We start from the raw sequence: 19,469 nt of genomic DNA on the forward strand, positions 1-19,469 counted from the left end.
TTTGATTATTACGTAAAGTCCGAATTATCATAAAATACAGTCCACGAGAGCGGCATCAACACAAACAAAAATTAGATTATAAGGACTAAATACGGCAGCCACGGAATTCTTATAGAGAAAAAGAGAGAACATTGCTGAGAATGAAATATTAGAGAACAATAACATCGACGAAAGCCGAGAAACACTCAACAATAAAATAATTAACGTGGAGAGTGCTTCAAACTTAATATGTTTGCGAAAAGTGAAAAGTTAACGAGTGAAAATTTAACATAATAGTTTCCATAAAAAAGACGAGAAGGTTTTAACACAAAATGTATGGATGCAATAACAAATCTACTAAGATGTAAATTGGAGCTGGAGAGTCAGATTACAGAACAAGTGGTGGAGTTAAAATATCTATTCATCACACTATCTACCTACAGAAAACTCAAAACAGAAGTTCAAGTGAGTAGAACAAACAGCTAAAGCCTGAATGAAACAATGTGGAGAAATAAAAATATCGAAAAAGATATAAAAGGCAGAACTTAGAACATAGTTATCAGACAAATAATGACATACGCTGCAAAAACTCGAACCGACACAGAAATTACAAAAAAATGCTTGAAACAGCAGAGGTGAAAATTCTTAAGAAAAATCGATGAAGAGACACTATATGACAGAACTAGAACTTCTTCTTCTTCTTGTGCCACTCCTATTGGAGATTGGAAATCATCAAGGCTATCCTGACTTTGTTTACAGCTGACCTAAAAGTTCATTAGTGGTGCAGCCAAACCACTCTCTCAAATTCCGCAACTATGACATTCTTCTACGGCCCGGATTGCATTTTCTTTCTATTTTTCCTTGCATTATATTTTTAAATAATGCGTATTTATGTCCTCTCATCAGGTGACCCAGATATTCGAGTTTTCTTCGTTTTATCGTTAACAAAATTTTTGGATCTTCTCCTATCCTTCGTATTACTTCAAAGTTTGTGACTCTTTCAACTCAACTTATCTTCAGAATTCGACGGTAGCACCACATCTCGAAACTTTCAATATTTTTTATGTTGTTCTGTTTAAGAGTCCAGGTCTGTTAAATACGTAGCCTCTTAGCATTCTTAATCGTAGCCTCTTAGCATTCTTAATATCTCTGTTGCAGAAGAATTTTCTCATCTTTATGAAGGTGGCCCTGGAAATTTCTATACCTCTTTTATTTCAGTGTCTTGGTCTTCAGTTCCGCCTATTAAAGTTCCCAAGTATGTCTAACTTGATAATTTTTCAATTTGAACTAGAACTACAGATATACAAAGTGGAGAACGCAAGAACTGCATAAGAAAGAGAAGAGTAGAATGGAACGACTTCTCGTATATACATAAGCTGAACGATACTAAATAGAGTAGTAAAATCGGCGAGAGACGGATACTATAAGGGGGAAATCGCGAAAACGATGGAACAACTTACTGATAGTCCAGAGAAATAAGATTTTTCTCGTGACACATCCCCCTCCAGGCCAAAGCCAAATTTTTTGAGTAGTATGGATATCTATGTTAATAACCTATATGTTTCCTGCATCCGATTTTGATGATATACATACATAGTTATAAACAAATGAAGATCAAAAAACGGTAAATTTTCTCTTTTTCGTCTATTGCTAAAAAGTGAAGCATTCTAAGCAAATTTGAGAATAAGAAACGCATAAATCATATAAAAAGCTTCAATATGGCGTTCGCTGAATATGCCTATCCTTATTTGTTGCTTAGAAAATTGTAAAATAAATCATAAATTATGAGATTTTATAAATGTTCATAACTTACGTAAAAATTAAGTTGGAACCTTTTTATTACACGGAATGCTGAGACTTCTTGTGCTTAAATTATATTTTAAATTTCAAAGCAATTGGTCAAATAGTTTAAAAGTTATTTAATTTGTTTATCCCAAATTCATTTTTTTGCAACACTATAAGTCAGGGAATTATGAGGTTGCAGTAATACTTCGGACAGTTTATGAAAGAAGAACATTTATACTATTAACTTAATTAAAAAAAATGACAAAAAGAAACATGTCGATTTTTTGCTTACTTATTAACAATTAGAATAACTTTTTAACCGTTACCCGTAGAAAAATTATTTTTTTATATTTAGAAAGATTGAATTTTTATACACATTTAGAAAGAAAAACGATTGTCCTAAGACAATTAGGGACGAAGTTAGCCCCCCTTTTTTTAATTCACATGTTCTTGCAAAATAATTTTGCATGTATTTAGAATTATTTTTTGTAAATTTTTTTATTAAATTAATAGTGTAAATCTTCTTCTTTCATAAACTATCTAAAGTATTACGGTAACTTCATCATTTTCTGAATTATAGTGTTGCAAAAAAAATTAATTGGAGATAAACAAATTAAATAACTTTTAAACTTTTTGACCAATTGATTTGAAATTTAGGGTATGATTTAAGCACCAGAAGTCTCAACATTCCTTGTAATAAGAAGGTTCTAAGTTAATTTTTACATAAGTTATGAACATTTATAAAATCTCAAAATTTATGATTTATTTTGCAATTTTCTAAGCAACCAATAAGGATAGACATATTCAGCGAACGCCTATTAAGTTTTTATACAATTTATGAGTTTCTTACTCTCAAATTTGTTTAAAATGCTTAACTCTTTGGTAATAGACGAAAAAAGCGAAAATTTACCGTTTTTTTATTTTTATTTGTTTATAACTATGTATAGAATTAAAATCGGCTGCAGGAAACATAGGTTATTATTATAGATGTCCATACTACTCAAAAAATTTGGTTTCGGCCTGGAAAGGGTGTGTCACCAACAGGATATTTTTTCCCCTTATTTCTCTGAACTATGAAGGCACATTCAAAAACAGACTGTTTTGTCTACATAAGAAAAAAAGAAGATTAAATCTTCCCCTGGGTAAGTTTAATTATTTTTAATTTCAAACTGCACTGATTTCATCAAATTTCTTTCAAGATAACTAATATGGAAACAGGGATATTGCATAATATTAAAAAGATCTTCAGTAACTGTCTGCCATAAAATCAAAATATTATTTCGCTGTTTGTTACTATTTATATAATAAGCACACAACAGTAACGTGATTCTAATCACCGATTTCACCTCGTGAAAACTTAAATGTAGACGCGCCTGCGGATGTGACTATCACAATCAAAGCACCAACAACTCTGGCATCAATCAATGTTGAAGGTGTATGTGTGTAGCAGGACTTGAAGCACAAGAAAAACAATGGGTGCGTTCGGACGACCACAGCGGCTGGACAGCTGAGCCAGCAGTAGCTGTCAGACGTCACCGCTGGAAGCCAGCCGCTGAGAGATTTACTAAGCTTTCCCTATCACGGCTGGATACAACCACTCAGCCGATTTCTGCTGACAGCCAGCCGCTATGGTCGTCTGAACGCACCCAATGCCTCCTTCGGTTCAAAATAGAATCCGCTGAACATCTTTAAGACGCGTGTGCTGGCCACTGGCGGAAAGTGCATCTTCGCGTTTCAAGCGATTGAAGCATTATCGGTCTCTGTGCGGTGTTGTCAATGCAATTTAAATATTATGTAAAATCTGAACCATAATAAAATACAGTCCACTTAAGAGAGCGGCATCAGCACAAACAAAAATTAGAGTCGAAGGACTAAATACGGAATCCACGGAATTCTTATACACAAAAAGAATAGCAGAGAAGATTGCTGAGAATGAAATGTTAGAGAACGATAACATCAAGGAAAGCTGAGAAAAACTCAAAAATAACATAATTAACGCAGTAACAGAAGCAGCTGGAGAGTGCTTCAAACTTAACATGTTTGTGAAAAGTTAACGAGTGAAAATTTAACATGATAGTTTCCATAAAAAAGACAAAAAGCTTGGTAATTGATGACATTCAGCCATCAGGGCCAAACCAGATGGCTGAAACGGGGTAGGAGCACCCAGTACAGAAAACGAGATATTATAGCTGTTTATCTTAAGGTATGCCATTCAGAATTGCATTATAGATTAGATAATATAGAATTTGACGTCCTAGTAGAAAAAACTAAATGTATAGTACATATAAGTAAAGAGGCGTAGATGCAAGTTAGAAATATACGGCAAAATTGTAGAACAAGTAATGAAATTCAATTACCTAGGAGTAGATATCACTAGTGACAGGAATATAAGAACAGAAACCACAACACAAGCAGCAAAAGCGGCAAGAGTAATTGGTTGTCTCCGAGAAACCATATGGAGAAACAAATATCTGACCACGGAAAGCAAAATAAAAGTATACAAGACAACAGTAAGACCTATCCTGACATATGCAGCGGAGACAAGGACCGATACAAGAAAGACGAAATAACAAATCAACAATATCGAAATATAGTCCGTTCTTTAACGGTAAAATATTGCAAAATCTCTAAATTTTAAAGAACCGCTTGGATTGACATGAAATTTGGCATACACATAGCTAACAAGTCAAAGAAAAAAAGCCGATATTGTGATATTGTGCCGATATGTACTTTTGCCCTGGAGGTGGTTTTCACCCCCTATTGGGGGTGAAAAAATATTCGTCCAAAGAAAGTCAGGAAATGGATAAACTGGCTAATTTTAAGTAACTTTTGTTCTATAGAGTTTTTTCACTAAGTCAATACTTTTCGAGTTATTTGGCAGTGAATATGTTCATTTTTTCAACAAAATAACCACGCTTTTAGACGGTTTTTCGCAAATAACTCAAATAGTAAGTATTTTGTCGAAAAAACATTACTAGCAAAAATATAGCCTGTAAAATTTTTTAAAAAATGGTGTATATATCACGTCTCTACACCTAGTAGAAGCAGAGTTATAGCTAATGAAAAATAGGTTCATATTCGTCAAATTCCAAATGGAATACTTTGACGTGAAATAACCAAAAATGAAGCACATTTCGGGGAAAACTCATTACAACTTATTTAAAGTGTTTTAAAAAAGCTTCATTTCTGTTGTATAAAAAAATGTCTAGCATAAAAATTAAACAAGTTACGCTCAAAATAAAATTAGTCCCTTCTGGTTTTGGTAAAAAAATCGAGAAAATCACCCCCTTAATAGTATTGTAGCGTGATTAGTGTAATTACTTCTAATTACAATAAAACTAGCGGTTCGTAATTTATATACGACTTTATTTTTTATTTATACAAGTTTACTTTACAAACTTTAGCTTAAGACTAACTCTATTTACAAATATGTCCTATTTATATATGCGATACAGATATTCCAGAAATATCTATATATCTCCAGCTATGTCCATGTGACCGCTTGCACGTCATCGGCGCTGCATCGGCGTATCTCGAAACATCGATAGTGTTCTGTCTGTCCGGAGACGGGAGCTGGTATACGAGGGTAGGTCAATAATTATTTTGTTACACTGCTCCCCTCTTAAGATCTGAGCGTCCCGATCAGCAACTCTAGATGGCCCAGGATGGCGGAATCTATAGGATTCTCCAGCTCTGCATACACCCCTAGAAAAGAAGTAACAGTCTACTGTCTTTGAAGGGTATGACATCTTCGGGTTCATGCAACACACAGTAATCCGTACGCCAGTTTCTCTGAAGATCACTTCCAGCATGCTTCTCACAATCTTCCAATCCAGATTTTCTACTGCATGGCCAATTTTTGGTAAAGCCAAATCTTTGATGTCATAATTACAGACCATTTTCTTCAAATTAGTTAGAGCACGCCATATGTTCTCGTAGCTTGGCGTGTCCGTATAAGACTTCCTGGTCACTATATACAGCAAAGATCGAGGACCATCTTCCAATCGCAATACTCTTCCAATTTTAGGTTGTTGATTCCTTAACTCGTCCAGGCGGCCGAACTTTCTATTGAATACGGACGAGATTCCTTTAGTCATCTCGAGGTCTTGTGCAACACAGTGGGCTAGAGAGACGTTTTCTGGAACACCAAACAGATCTTGCTGAACTTCTGTGGTCACGCCGAATCTAGCACTCTTTCTTTCTGCGTAATTTGACATAAATTCCTTAAAACTTGGCTGTGGTGCATCTTTCATCTCCTGTTGGAGGACTCGGGCTTCCTCTGTTTCATTTGAGCCAGCATATGGTGCAAGACGATTTATGTGAATAACTTTTGGTTTACCGTTTGGTAACTTCTTAATTCTGTATATTACGTCATTTATTTTCTTCTTAACTTCATACGGACCTTCCCATTGTCTTTGCAGTTTAGGACACAGGCCTCGACGACGTTGTGGATTATAAAGCCAGACAAGATCACCTACTTCGAAGCTTTCATTCTTGCAGCGAGAATCATATTGATCTTTCATTCTGTCACTGGCTATCTGGATGTGTTGTCGGGCAAGTTCATGAATGTTGTTCATTCGTAACTTCAGGCGGTCTACGTATTCTTCGCCTGCAACATATTCCTCGGAAGGTCTGCAGCCAAACTCTAGGTCGCAGGGCAAACGAACTTCACGACCCAACATCAGGCAGGTTGGTGTTTGACCTGTAGTTTCATTCACGGCCGAGCGGTAGGCCATCAGGAATAAATGAATGTGTTGGTCCCAATCTCGCTGATGTTCAGATAGAACTTTGGACAAGTGTTTACCCATCGTTCGGTTCATCCTCTCGACCATTCCATCTGATTGAGGATGCAGGGGTGTTGTTCTGGTCTTATTGGCACCAATCAATTTACAAACGTTTTGGAAAAGAGCTGACTCAAAGTTTCGCCCTTGGTCGGAGTGGATCTCCAAGGGAACACCAAATCGGCTGAAGAATTCTTTAACAAGTACCTCTGCAACGGTAGCAGCTTCTTGATTCGGTAATGCATAGGCCTCGGTCCATTTCGTAAAATAGTCCATGGCTACCAGAATGTGTTTATTTCCAGCATCGGTTTCTGGAAATGGACCTGCAATGTCGATTGCTACTCTTTCCATAGGACTTCCAACATTGTACTGTCTCATGGGTGCTCTCTTTTTACCAACTGGACCATTACCGGATGCACACAGTTCACATTTCCGGCACCATCTTCTTACATCATCTTTACAGTTCACCCAATAGAACCGTTCTCGAACCTTTTGCAGAGTCTTCGTAATACCAAAGTGTCCACCTGATGTACCGTCATGCAACTGACGCAATACTTCTGACACTTTACTTTTAGGTACAATTAACTGAAGCTTAGATTCTGTACCATCATCGTTCTCAAAGGTTCTGTACAGAAGATCATCTTTTAGTACCAGGCAATTCCATTGGCTCCAGTAGGCCTTGACTTCTGGACTACATGCACTAATGTTCTGCCAACTAGGTCTCTCACCTTGCCGCATCCAATCCAATACTCTTTTTATACATGGATCATCTTCTTGGGCGTCTTGTAACTGTTGGGGCTGCCATTGCTCATTAATTACGGTGGTTCGTCTCACGGGGCAAAATCGTTCCTCTAATTTGGCACAGTGATTACAATTCGCACTGCATGGTCGTCTCGAAAGGGCATCAGCATTTGAGTGAACTCTTCCGGCCCTGTGTTCTATCTCGTAATCATATTCTTGTAATCGTTCTAACCATCTTGCCATCTGGCCCTCTGGATTACGGAATTGTATGAGCCATTTTAGAGCAGCGTGATCGGTGCGAAGAAGGAACTTTCTGCCATACAAGTATTTATGGAAATGTTCGCAAGCCTTCACTACACCCAGCAGTTCTCTTCTGGTAACGCAATAGTTTCTTTCCGGTTTCGACAGGACTTTGCTGAAATAAGCGATGACTTTTTCCTGTCCGTCCTGGATTTGGGAGAGAACAGCTCCTATAGCACTGTTGCTAGCATCGGTATCCAAAACAAATTTTCCTGCCTGTCCCGGGTAGCTTAATATCGGTGCACTGATCAGAGCCATTTGTAGTTGTTCGAAAGCTTTTTGGCACTCTTCACTCCATGTATATTCTTTCCCCTCCTCCGTCAACTTTGTTAGGGGCTTGGAGATATTGGGAAATCCTTTGACAAATCGTCGGTAATATGTACATAGGCCAAGGAAACTTCTAATTTCATGTTTATCTTTTGGTACTGGCCAATCTTTAATTGCTTCAATCTTTTCGGGATCAGCTGTTACACCATTACTCGATACAATATGTCCCAAATACTTAACTTCTCGTCGAAACATGTGACATTTCTTCGGACTTAACTTCAAGTTCGCTGCCCTCAATCGTTGAAAGACTTCTATTAGATTCTTGGCATGTTCATCAAAGGACCTTCCAACCACAATTACATCATCCAAGTAAACCAGGCATGTTTTCCATGTTAGACCTCTTAAAACTGCCTCCATTAATCTTTCAAATGTGGCAGGGGCATTACATAAACCAAACGGCATAGCCGTAAACTGCCAAAGCCCTGATCCTATCGAAAATGCGGTTTTCTCCCGATCGGCTGGCTCCATGTCTACTTGCCAATATCCACTTTTTAAATCGAGTGTGGAAAACCAACGAGAACCGGAGAGAGTATCCAATGTATCGTCTATTCTGGGCAAAGGATAACTATCTTTTTTTGTTACCGCATTGAGCTGGCGGTAGTCGATACAAAAACGCGTTGAACCATCTTTCTTCTTTACCAGAACTACTGGTGATGTCCATGGACTGTTCGATGGTTCAATTACCCCTTGTTTGTCCATATCCTTGATAATCTCTTCGGCTTCATCTCTTTTCGCAAATGGAAGTCGTCTAGGCCGTTGTCTGATTGGCTGAGCGTCTCCGGTATTTATTTTATGCGTTACTATGCTTGTTTTGCCCTTATCCTTCTTATCAATAGCAAAAACATCTTGATACTCTATCAGCATAGACCTTACTTTTTCCGTTCGTTCATAGTCAAGGTCTTGGCATCTTTCAATGATCATCTCGACAAGGTCTTTTGGATACTTTGACTTTGATGATTTCTCATTGGTATTCATAGAGCAAATTGAAGCCACGGGAACACACTGTCCGATCAAAGCTCCTCTACTTAACTTAATAGCAGTTTCCCTTAAATTCATAACTCTTACAGGGATGACATCTCGAACTTTTACCAAAGTTTTCGCCGTTAGGAACTCGACATTTTCTACATCTTCGACCATCCTTAAACTTCCCTCTCGGCAGTGTCCATCAAGCATGGTCATCAGAATTTTCTCACTATTACCGGGTATGGTTACGTCGCATGTAGTTAGTAAGCGGATGACATCTTCTTTGTCGTCGTGAAAGGGCAACTCTTCACCGTTGATCCTGAGAACTCCATTTTGAACATCCAATATTGCCCCCACTTTTCGTAGTACGTCCATCCCCAATATGAACTCGTCGGAGATCTCGGCAATTAATACTTGATGTTCAACTGTGGTCTGGCCAATGGATACTGACATATTAGCCTCGCCATATGTATTAATTAGCTCACCAGTCGCTGTTCTAAGCTTTACTGTTGCAGGTGATAATTTATTATGGTCTCGTACTACATCTGGACGTGCGATAGTTCTCGTTGCACCTGTATCCACCAAAAATGATCTACATCTATTACTGATACGACCTTCGATGTATAAGTTGTGGATTCCACCGGAGGACGTAAGGTTAACAGTTACTATGGGGGCTCTAGTTCTCGAGGTCGGCAGTTGCCCCTTGGTGTCGACCCGCTCTAGTTTTCCGACGGCTGTACGATCTTCTTACAATTACGACGAATGTGGCCTACGTCTCCACAATTCCAACATCTAGGCTCGCGTCTCTTTGGCATCTGATTACTTAATACTCTCCGTATCATTTCCTCCAGACGTTCATCGTTGTGTTCGTCACTTTCTTCAATGGTTCTTACTCTATGGCCTCGTGAAGTTTGACTAGCCGTTTCGTGTTCCAATGCAATAGCAAGTGCTTCATCTAAAACTTTCGGTCTTGCTAGTCGTAAAGCTTTCTGTAGTTCATTATCTTTCAGCCCATTGACGAAGGTATCTACTGCAATTTCTTCTAAAACGCTGTCTGGCACCTCTGGATAAGCCAACCGCACCACACGAGCCACATCTGCTTCAAATTCTTGCAGATTCTCACTTGCTCGTTGACTTCTACTTCGCAGTTGTGCTTTGTATACTTGTTGTAGATGGGCATCTCCATAGCGTTTTTCTAGACGAGTGAACAAGGTCTGGTAACAATTTTCTTGACCCTTGGGAATTGACCTTAATATATCTGCAGCATCACCTCGTAAAGCAGCAGTCAAGGAAACAGCCTTTTCTTGTTCGGTCCAATGATTGGCGGTCGCAATAGCTTCAAACTGTCTAAGATATATGGACCAAGAGGACTTTCCATCAAATGGTGGTAATTTGAATCTCATATTATGCGACGTTTCGTCTCTCGGTAGTTCATCTTTCACTAAAGGATCTAACGCTGCTGCATTAACTGATGGTTGTACTTTTGTATCGGTTATCCTGCTCTCTAGCTGTTTGATCTTTTCTTCTACGGTCTCTACACTTTTCTGCATCTTATCGAATGTTCTAGAAACTTCTTCAAATTTCTCATTGTTCTGTTTACAAACTTCTTCTAGTTTTTCGTTGTTTTGCCTACAGACCTCTTTAATTATTTGAGAAGTCTCATCGAATCTTTTAGCAACATTTTCGAATTTCTCGTCGCTTTTTCTACTAGTTTCATCAATCTCTTGAGAAGTCTCGTCGAATCTTTTAGCAACATTTTCGAATTTATCGTCGCTTTTTCTACTAACTTCTTCAAGTTTTTCGTTGTTTTTTCTAGAAGTTTCATCGATCGTTTCAGAAACAGTTTTTAATTTCGATAAGATTACTTGCTCTGCTGACTGGAAGTGGAACGTCTCTGGGTCATCTCCGTTCTTCGTGAGGACATCCTTGAGTCGTGCTTGTAGGACTATCTTGCACCCACTGCTGTCTAATTCGTACTCTTCTAATTGTTCACGGAGCTGTTTTATGGTCAGTTCTTGTAGCAACATCTTTGGTCGGCACACACGTACTTTTCAAAATGTCTAAGTCTTTCCGAATACCGAACAATCAACGCACTTCAATTATTAACGACGAATAAAGTTCAAAAGTCTTTTAAAAGTCTCTCCGAATACCGAACAATTAACGCACTCCGATTATTCTCGACGAATAAAGTTCAAAAGTCTTTTTTTTTTCACTTTTCATTTATTTACACTCCACACCGTTAACACCACTGTAGCGTGATTAGTGTAATTACTTCTAATTACAATAAAACTAGCGGTTCGTAATTTATATACGACTTTATTTTTTATTTATACAAGTTTACTTTACAAACTTTAGCTTAAGACTAACTCTATTTACAAATATGTCCTATTTATATATGCGATACAGATATTCCAGAAATATCTATATATCTCCAGCTATGTCCATGTGACCGCTTGCACGTCATCGGCGCTGCATCGGCGTATCTCGAAACATCGATAGTGTTCTGTCTGTCCGGAGACGGGAGCTGGTATACGAGGGTAGGTCAATAATTATTTTGTTACAGTATCTTAAATGAACTTAATCGTTACGACTTCACAAGTTTCTTGACTCGTGTATATATTGCTTATATGATCTGTAAGTTTCATCGGTTATTGAAAGGGCTGTAGTTAAAACGGGTTGAACGAGTCACTGATCACGAATGTATGCAAATTTAGAAACACCAAATCTTAATCAATTAAAAAATCCAGTCTAACAGAAAAATAAAAAAATACATGATATTCAGAAAAGCAAATCTGACTTTTTTTTTGTTTTTCGAGATTTTTGGTATCTCTAACAATTTTTAAGTTATTTTGAAAAAAAGCATATTTTTCAAAATTTAAATTTTTAAAAATTTTATTTTGAAACCAAATTTTTTCAAAAATAAGCAGTTTGAATCGATGAAACTTACAGATCATATAAACACAACATAAGTAAAATAATTTGTGGAGCGGTAATGATTAATTTCATTTAAGTTGCTAATTAGGGGGTGGTCTTCCCGATTTTTTTTTTTTGCAAAAACAAAAGGGACCAACTTTATTTTGAGTGTAACTTGCTTAAATTTAATGCTAGAAACTTTTTGTAAAAACAGAAATAAAGCTTTTTTAAACACTTTAAAAAAGTTATAATGAGTTTTCCCCAAAAAGTGCTTAATTTTTTGGATATTTCACGTCGAAATATTCTATTTAAAATTTGGTGAATATGAATCTATTTTTCATTGGCTATAACTCTGGTTTTGCGAGATATAGGGACTTAACGCGTACACCATTTTTTTACTTTTTTATAAGCTATATTTTTGCTAAGATGTTTTTTTTCAAAAAAATACTTACTTTTTGAGTTATTTGCGAAAAACCGTCTAAAAATGTGGTTATTTTGTTGAAAAATGACCATATTCACTCGCAAATAACTCGAAAAGTGTTGACTTGGCAAAAAAGCTATATAGAACAAAAGTTACTTAAAATTAGTCAGTTTACCCATTTCCGGACTTACTTTGGACATATATTTTTTCACCCCCAAGAGAGGGTAAAAGTCACCCCCAGGGCAAAAGCACACATCGGCACAATATCACTTTTTTCTTTGACATGTAAGCTATACGTATGCCAAATTTCATGTCAATCCAAGCGGTTCTTTAAAATTTAGAGCAAAAACCGTGAAAGAATGGACTAATAAAAGTATTAAGATCAATAGCGGGCATATCATTAAGAGACAGACAAAGCAACAGAAGTATACGAGAACGATGCAAAATTCAAAATATTAACAGGTGGATAAAAACAAGAAAGAAAAACTGGAACGAACATGTAAACCGAATGGAACCAGATAGATTAGCGAACATCTGTAAAAACAACAAGCCGTATAGCAGAAGACCCGTTGGAAGGCCGCCGAAAAGGTGGAAAGACAATGTACAGTCAACAACAACTGAAACAGAATAAGAGGCAGACAAACAGGAGTAATCCTAGTCGCACGAAGAAGAAGAAGAAGAAGACATCCTAGATTCTAACATAAGAACTGAAGTAGATAATATAATAGACAAAAAATTTAATACACAGTGTAAAAAACTAGATAATTTAATTTGCAATAGTAAAAAACTCAATACGCACTATACAAAAAATTTTTCAAATCATAGTTTTTTCAATAGATTTATAAACTTAACAGATACTAAATTCAATAATAGCGAGATAGAACTTTTAGAGAAAGGATTCAAACACAACTTGCCTCAACATAATAATCAAAAAAATTTAGAATATTTAGGTGTAGAATGTGAAGTAGAGTTAAACAAAACTGTCAAGAACATAGAAAAAAGCATCATTGCAAAATCTATTACCGATGTGTGTAGTGAACCAAATAGCCGTTTCAATTAAAATAAATCAATAAAACATGACATAATATTTACAAAAGCAGACAAAGGTAACACTACTATTGCTATAGATAGAACAGATTATAATAATAAAACAATAGAATTTTTAAATAACCAAAACAGTATTACACTAAACAAAGCCCCTACAGAAAAATACCGAAAACAAATTAAACTAGCCATTGAAAATTCAAAATCAATATTAAATCCAACAGAACAGAAATACCTTAATATTATGAACCCACAACCTCCTAAATTATACTCTTTTATTAAACTACACAAACCTGACCACCCAATAAGACCTGTAGTTTCTTTTTATAGAGCTCCGTTATATAAACTTTCAAAAAAACTGTCAGATATTATTACAGAATACACTAAATTTTCACCTAAATTCACCGTAAAAAATACACTAGAACTAGTTGATAAAATACAACATTTTCAATTGCCCAACAACTCCAGACTAATTTCATTTGACGTAAAAATCTTTTTCCCAGTGTTCCTCCAACAGAAACTTTTGTTTTAGTTAAAAATCTTTTAGATTTAGACCATAATAGTACAAATCCGATCATTGCATCTGAAATTTTACATCTTCTTGAAATTTGCATAAATCAAGACTATTTTGAATTCAATAATCAAATATACACAAACAACAGTGCAGGACTTAATATGGGTAATCCTCTAACCCCATTGCTATCAGATATATTCATGAACCAGCTTGAAACAACAATTTCTAAACATCCCGTATTTAAACAGTTATTATATTGGTGGAGATACGTGGATGATATACTAGTATGCTTTACAGGAACTAACAGGCAACTTGACCAATTTCTATCATACATTAATTCCCTTCATAGTAATATTGAGTTCACAATAGAAACAAAACAGAATAAGTCCATAAACTTTCTAGATGTAACAATTACCAGACTACACAACAAACATTAGTTCTCCGTATATCATAAACCTACCCATACTGATACAACTATACACAATTCATCATCCCATCCTACACAACACAAATTAGCAGCCTACCATAGCATGATACATAGACTGACAGAAATTCCCATGTCAAAAAATAACTACGAGATAGAACTGAACACCATTAAACAAATAGCAGTAAACAATGGCTATAACGAACAAACAATTAACAAAATTTTAAACCAAAACTCCATGAGAAAGCCCTGAAATTAGTTTATCCACCACCACAAAAAGAACCCAGTACCTTCTGCTCTATCACATATACTGGCAAGATAACAACAAAAATAGCCAGATACATAAAAAAGAAAGGAATAACACCAGCTTTCAGAACTAATAACAACTTAAGCAAATATATTAAGAACAATAAGAGCCGAGGGAGAAAACAACTACAGAGTGGTGTTTACAAACTAACTTGTGGTGACTGTCCGAAAACTTACATCGGTCAAACTGGCAGAACCTTTGACAAACGGATAGCAGAACACAAAAGGGCTTTAAACAATAGAAAAACAGACACGTCTACATACGCACTTCACCTTCTAGATCATAATCATTCTTTTAATGAACAGTTTCAAATTCTGCATATTCAAAATAAAGGCCTTAAGCTATCTTTATTAGAATCTATGGAAATTAATAAATTGAAAAATAAAGATATAATTCTGAATGACCAAATCGAGACAAACAGCTCCACACTACTCAACCTCTTCAGTTAAAGACTTTAAAAAGGCAAACACATAGTAAACTAAATCACTTGAGAAAGGCACTCTGTCGAAACAGCTATAGTCAGTCACATAGTTGTAATAAATTTTGTGGAAGTATAGAAAACAAACGTTTTCAATGTTTTATTGTTAGATAAAGTGCTTGGTTGTAACAACAAATCTACTAAGATATAGGTACATTGGAGCTGGAGAGTTACGATTACAGAACAAGAAGTGATGAAGTTAAAATATCTAGGCATCACACTGTCTAGCTACAAAAAACTCGAAACAGAAGTGGAAGTTCAAGTGAATAGAACAAACAGCTAAAGCCTGAATGAAACAGTATGGAGAAATAAAAATATCGGAAAAGATATAAAAGGCAGAATTTACAACACAGATATCAGACCAATAATGACATACGCGGCAAAAACTTGAAGCGACACAGAAATAACAAAAATAATGCTTGAAACAGCAGAGGTGAAAATTCTTAAGAAAAATCGATGATAAGACACTATAAGACAGAACTAGCACTACAGATATACAAAGTGAAGAACAGCAAGAACTGGGTAAGAAAGAGAAGAGTAGAATGCAACGACTTCTCGTATATAAGCTGAAGCTGAAAGATACTAAATATGTAGAATAGTGAAACCGGCGAGAGACGGCTACCCAATAGGAAGACGATAACTGATAAGGGGAAGATCGCGAAAACGATGGAATAACTTACTGGAGGCACATTCAAAACAGACATTTTATATATTTATATAAGAAGAGAAAGAATAAAGCTTATCCTCGGTAATATTTAATTATTTTTAATTTGAAACTACCAACTCTAAGATACCAAATATATAAAAATCAAAAGAGGCATTAGACAGGGAGACACGTTATCTCCCAAACTATTTACGGCATTACTTGAACATGCTTTCAAACAATTGGAGTGGGACGCCAAAGGAATAAATGTCGACAGCGAAAGGCTATCCCACCTAAGACTCGCAGACGACATAGTTCTTATAACAGATTAGAACTATGCTTACTGAGGTAGATGCCGTCTGTAAGAAAGTTGGTGTAAACATAAATTTTGGAAAGACACAATACATGACTAACCTGGTACCAAGCGAAAATCCAAAAGTCGACGTCAACGAAATAGCATTGGTCTATTAATATAAAGGTCAAAACGGCAAACAGGTGTATGTTCTCAAAAAACTTTTGATAGTGTGTAAAAAATTTTTTATTATCAGCTAAGTACTTTCAACACAACGTGCCATCATCAGAGCTTCCTAAAAGGACATTTAAGATAAGATTTTTTTATATAAAAAATGAGTGAAAAAACTTACGTCCTGTTATAAAACCTTCATAGAAGAGCAATTGCTAAACGACACAATAAAAAACATGGATACTGGGCAAAAGCCACAGATATCGGGTGGCTTTTGTCCAGTATCCCTGTTTTTTATTGTGTCGTTTAACAATTGCTCTTCTATGAAGGTTTTATAACAGGACGTAAGTTTTTTCACTCATTTTTTCTATAAAAAAATCTTATCTTAAATGTCCTTTTAGGAAGCTCTGATGATGGCACGTTATGTGTTGAAAGTACTTAGCTGATAATAAAAAATTTTTTACACACTATCAAAAGTTTTTTGAGAACATACACCTGTTTGCCGTTTTGACCTATTTAGAAGTGTGTACAAGTCTTGCAGTCTTTTCCAATTTATTAATATAAATACTTAGGGCATGAAATCCAAATTGCTAGGGACGATTAAACTGCCGAATTACAAAGAAGGATCACCTTAGCATGGGCCGCATATGGAGCTCTATCAGACATCTTCAAGCGCAAATTGCCAAATTATTTGAAATAGAAGACGTTCGATCAATGTGTACTTCCAGTCATGACTTACGGCGCCGAAACATTATCGTTAACTCAGGCCACAGCAACCAAACTTAGAGTGGCCCAAAGAAGAATGGAACTGTCGCTACTTGGACTGACTCTCAGAGACAGGGTCAGAAACGAAGAAATCAGAAGAAGGACAGGCGTCACAGATGTCATAGAGCGAGTATCATGGCTGAAGTGGAATTGGGCGGGCCATGTAGATAGAATGAAGGACGGGAGGTGGACCCAAAAAATTACAGTGTGGAGACCAAGAGCAGACAGAAGAAGTAGAGGTAGGTAGACCACCTACACGATGGACAGATGACGTCAAAAGGATTACTGGGAATTGGTTGCAGCAAGCCCAAGATCGACAAAACTGGAAGGAATTAGGGGAGGCCCATGTTCAACTTTGGATGCAGAAGGCTGGATGATGATGATGATGATGATGAATTTTAAACAGCACTGATTGCACCAAACTTCTTCCAACATAACTAATATGGAAACAAGGATATTGCATAATATTAAAAAGATCTTGAGGAACTGTCTGCCATAACATCAAAATATTATTCCACTGTTTGTTATTATTTACTTCTATTATAATCAAATAATAGTAACGTGATTCTAATCACCCTGTAAATACCCCGATTTCACCTCGTGAAAACTCAAATGTAGACGCGCCTGCGGATACGCCAGATAACCTAAATAGCCTTTCGTTTACATGTAACAACCATGTGACTATCACAATCAAAGCACCAACAACTCTGGCATCAACCAATGTTGAAGGTGTATGTATGTGTAGGAGAACATATGACTTGAAGCACAAGAAAAACAATGCCTCCTTCGGTTCAAAATAGAATCCGCTGAACATCTTTAAGACGCGTGTGCTGGCCACCGGCGGAAAGTGCAGCTTCGCGTTTCAAGCGATTGAAGCATTATCGGTCTCTGTGCGGTGTTGTCACGGCGATTTGAATTTTGTTATCTTTGGTGAAAACGGATGTTGTGATATAATTTCGAGCAAAGGATTATTTTAAAAAGTAAGATATTTTTATCTGTTTTATTTTTTATATATAATCGAATGTGTTATTTTTATTTTTTGAGATTGGGTTTTGTTTGCGAAGTTTTTATATAAAGTGATAATTTATTGTAATGTGACATTTGTTATGAAATTTGTGAAGATCGATGTAATTATTTTAGAAAAGTTATCAAATCTTTTTTCGTTTTCTTTAAATAATTACTGATTTATTGAAAGAAAGTTAGTAAGGGATTGTTAAACGACGTTGTAATATATAAACTTAAGTGGGTAGGCGCAAAATTTGCTTGTAATGCTTTTTAACCGCATTCATTTTTTTTCGAATAATGAGAAAACTAATTAGTATTTTGAAAAATTTAAACGCAAAATGAAAGATTACATTATTACTGAGGGCCGAAAGTCCCTGAAAATCTCTATAATGTTTATTTAAACAAGTTACGAGGGTGAAAAAATGGAGAAAATTGAGTGTAATTTTTAATTTTAAATATCTTATTAAAAAAAAACCCTTTTGTTTATTCTAAGGGGCCTTTGGCGCTCGGTAATAATGTAATCTTTCAATCTGCGTTTATATTTTTCAAAAATATTTATCAGTTTTTTCAGGATTTGAAAAAATTGCATTGCGTCTAAAAAACATTGCGAGCAAATTTCGTGAATCTTCTCTTAACCACACAAGTTTTGCTCCACCAAAAATTATGCCCATTTTAAAAGTTGATTTTCTCGTGAACCCATCAACGGATTCCTCTATTTTTTTATTCTTATTTTAGATTTTTCCTTAGTATTTACACTGTTAGGCAAATATTTACTCACACTTCTTTTTTGACATTATACCGGGTGGCGGGTGAAAGAAAAGAAATGTTTTTCTTATGCTAAATTTGAGACATTCTGTAGGAAGAATAAGCTACAAGGGTAGACATAGACATACATCAAAATCATCGAGTTGTAGTCTTCTGTAGTGTGAACATTTGGTTTTTTGAATTTTCCAGATATGTTTAAAAACAAAGAAAAAAGACGGTTTTATTCTGTAACATGTGTTTGAACTCAAAAAATAATTAATTAACAATAAAAAATAACAACAGTTAACCAAACTTTAAAAACAGAAAGGAACGTAACGTACACATTTCTGATAGACATTTATAAGAGTTACTTGTCGACCAGGTGAGCGGTATACACAGCTCAACATAAGAGAGACGAGATTGTTTAATGGAGGCTCTGTGATGTTTTGGGGAGAAATTTCCTTGACAGCGATAACGGATTTGGTGCCGTTACTCAATATTAAAGTGAGGTAAATATTTAAATATTGAATTGGCCCCCTCACCGTCCCTAGATAAATCGTATTGATTATTTATGCCTATGAGATATTGTCTGTAGTCAGTAAGACTTCGCCAGTCCCTTCCTGCCTCCCTGCAAGGTATAGAAACTATGGTTATTGCTATCTGAAACTCCATCCATGCTCCATAGACCAAAAGCAAACAGTCTGCTTAATATCCAGCATGCCTAGGCGATGTGAAGCTGTTATTAGCAACAGAGAAAGAGAGAGAAAGAGAGAGAGAGAGAGAGAGAGAGAGCACGTGATATTAGTTTACGTTATATTTCTTTCTGTGTTTTTAAGTTTTGTTAACTGTTGTTATTTTTTATTGTTAATTTA

The 19,469-nt window shown here is 36.0% G+C and overlaps 1 protein-coding gene across 2 annotated transcripts in view; it reads left to right on the plus strand.

Moving 5' to 3' along the window:
• LOC114329316 (glycogen-binding subunit 76A) overlaps nucleotides 1–19,469 on the plus strand; it is a 294,793-nt gene that overhangs the window by 93,424 nt on the left and 181,900 nt on the right. The window contains exon 1 of one of the 2 annotated variants that reach the window (XM_028278362.2): nucleotides 17,565–17,828. The exons of the other annotated variant lie outside the window; for it this stretch is intronic. The gene's annotated coding sequence lies outside the window, so the exon portion shown is untranslated. Of the gene's footprint in view, nucleotides 1–17,564; nucleotides 17,829–19,469 lie in introns of those variants that run through there. 2 annotated transcript variants of the gene reach the window in all.

The sequence above is a fragment of the Diabrotica virgifera genome, chromosome 7 (assembly GCF_917563875.1).
Source record: "Diabrotica virgifera virgifera chromosome 7, PGI_DIABVI_V3a".
In the NCBI taxonomy this organism is placed as follows: domain Eukaryota; kingdom Metazoa; phylum Arthropoda; class Insecta; order Coleoptera; family Chrysomelidae; genus Diabrotica; species Diabrotica virgifera.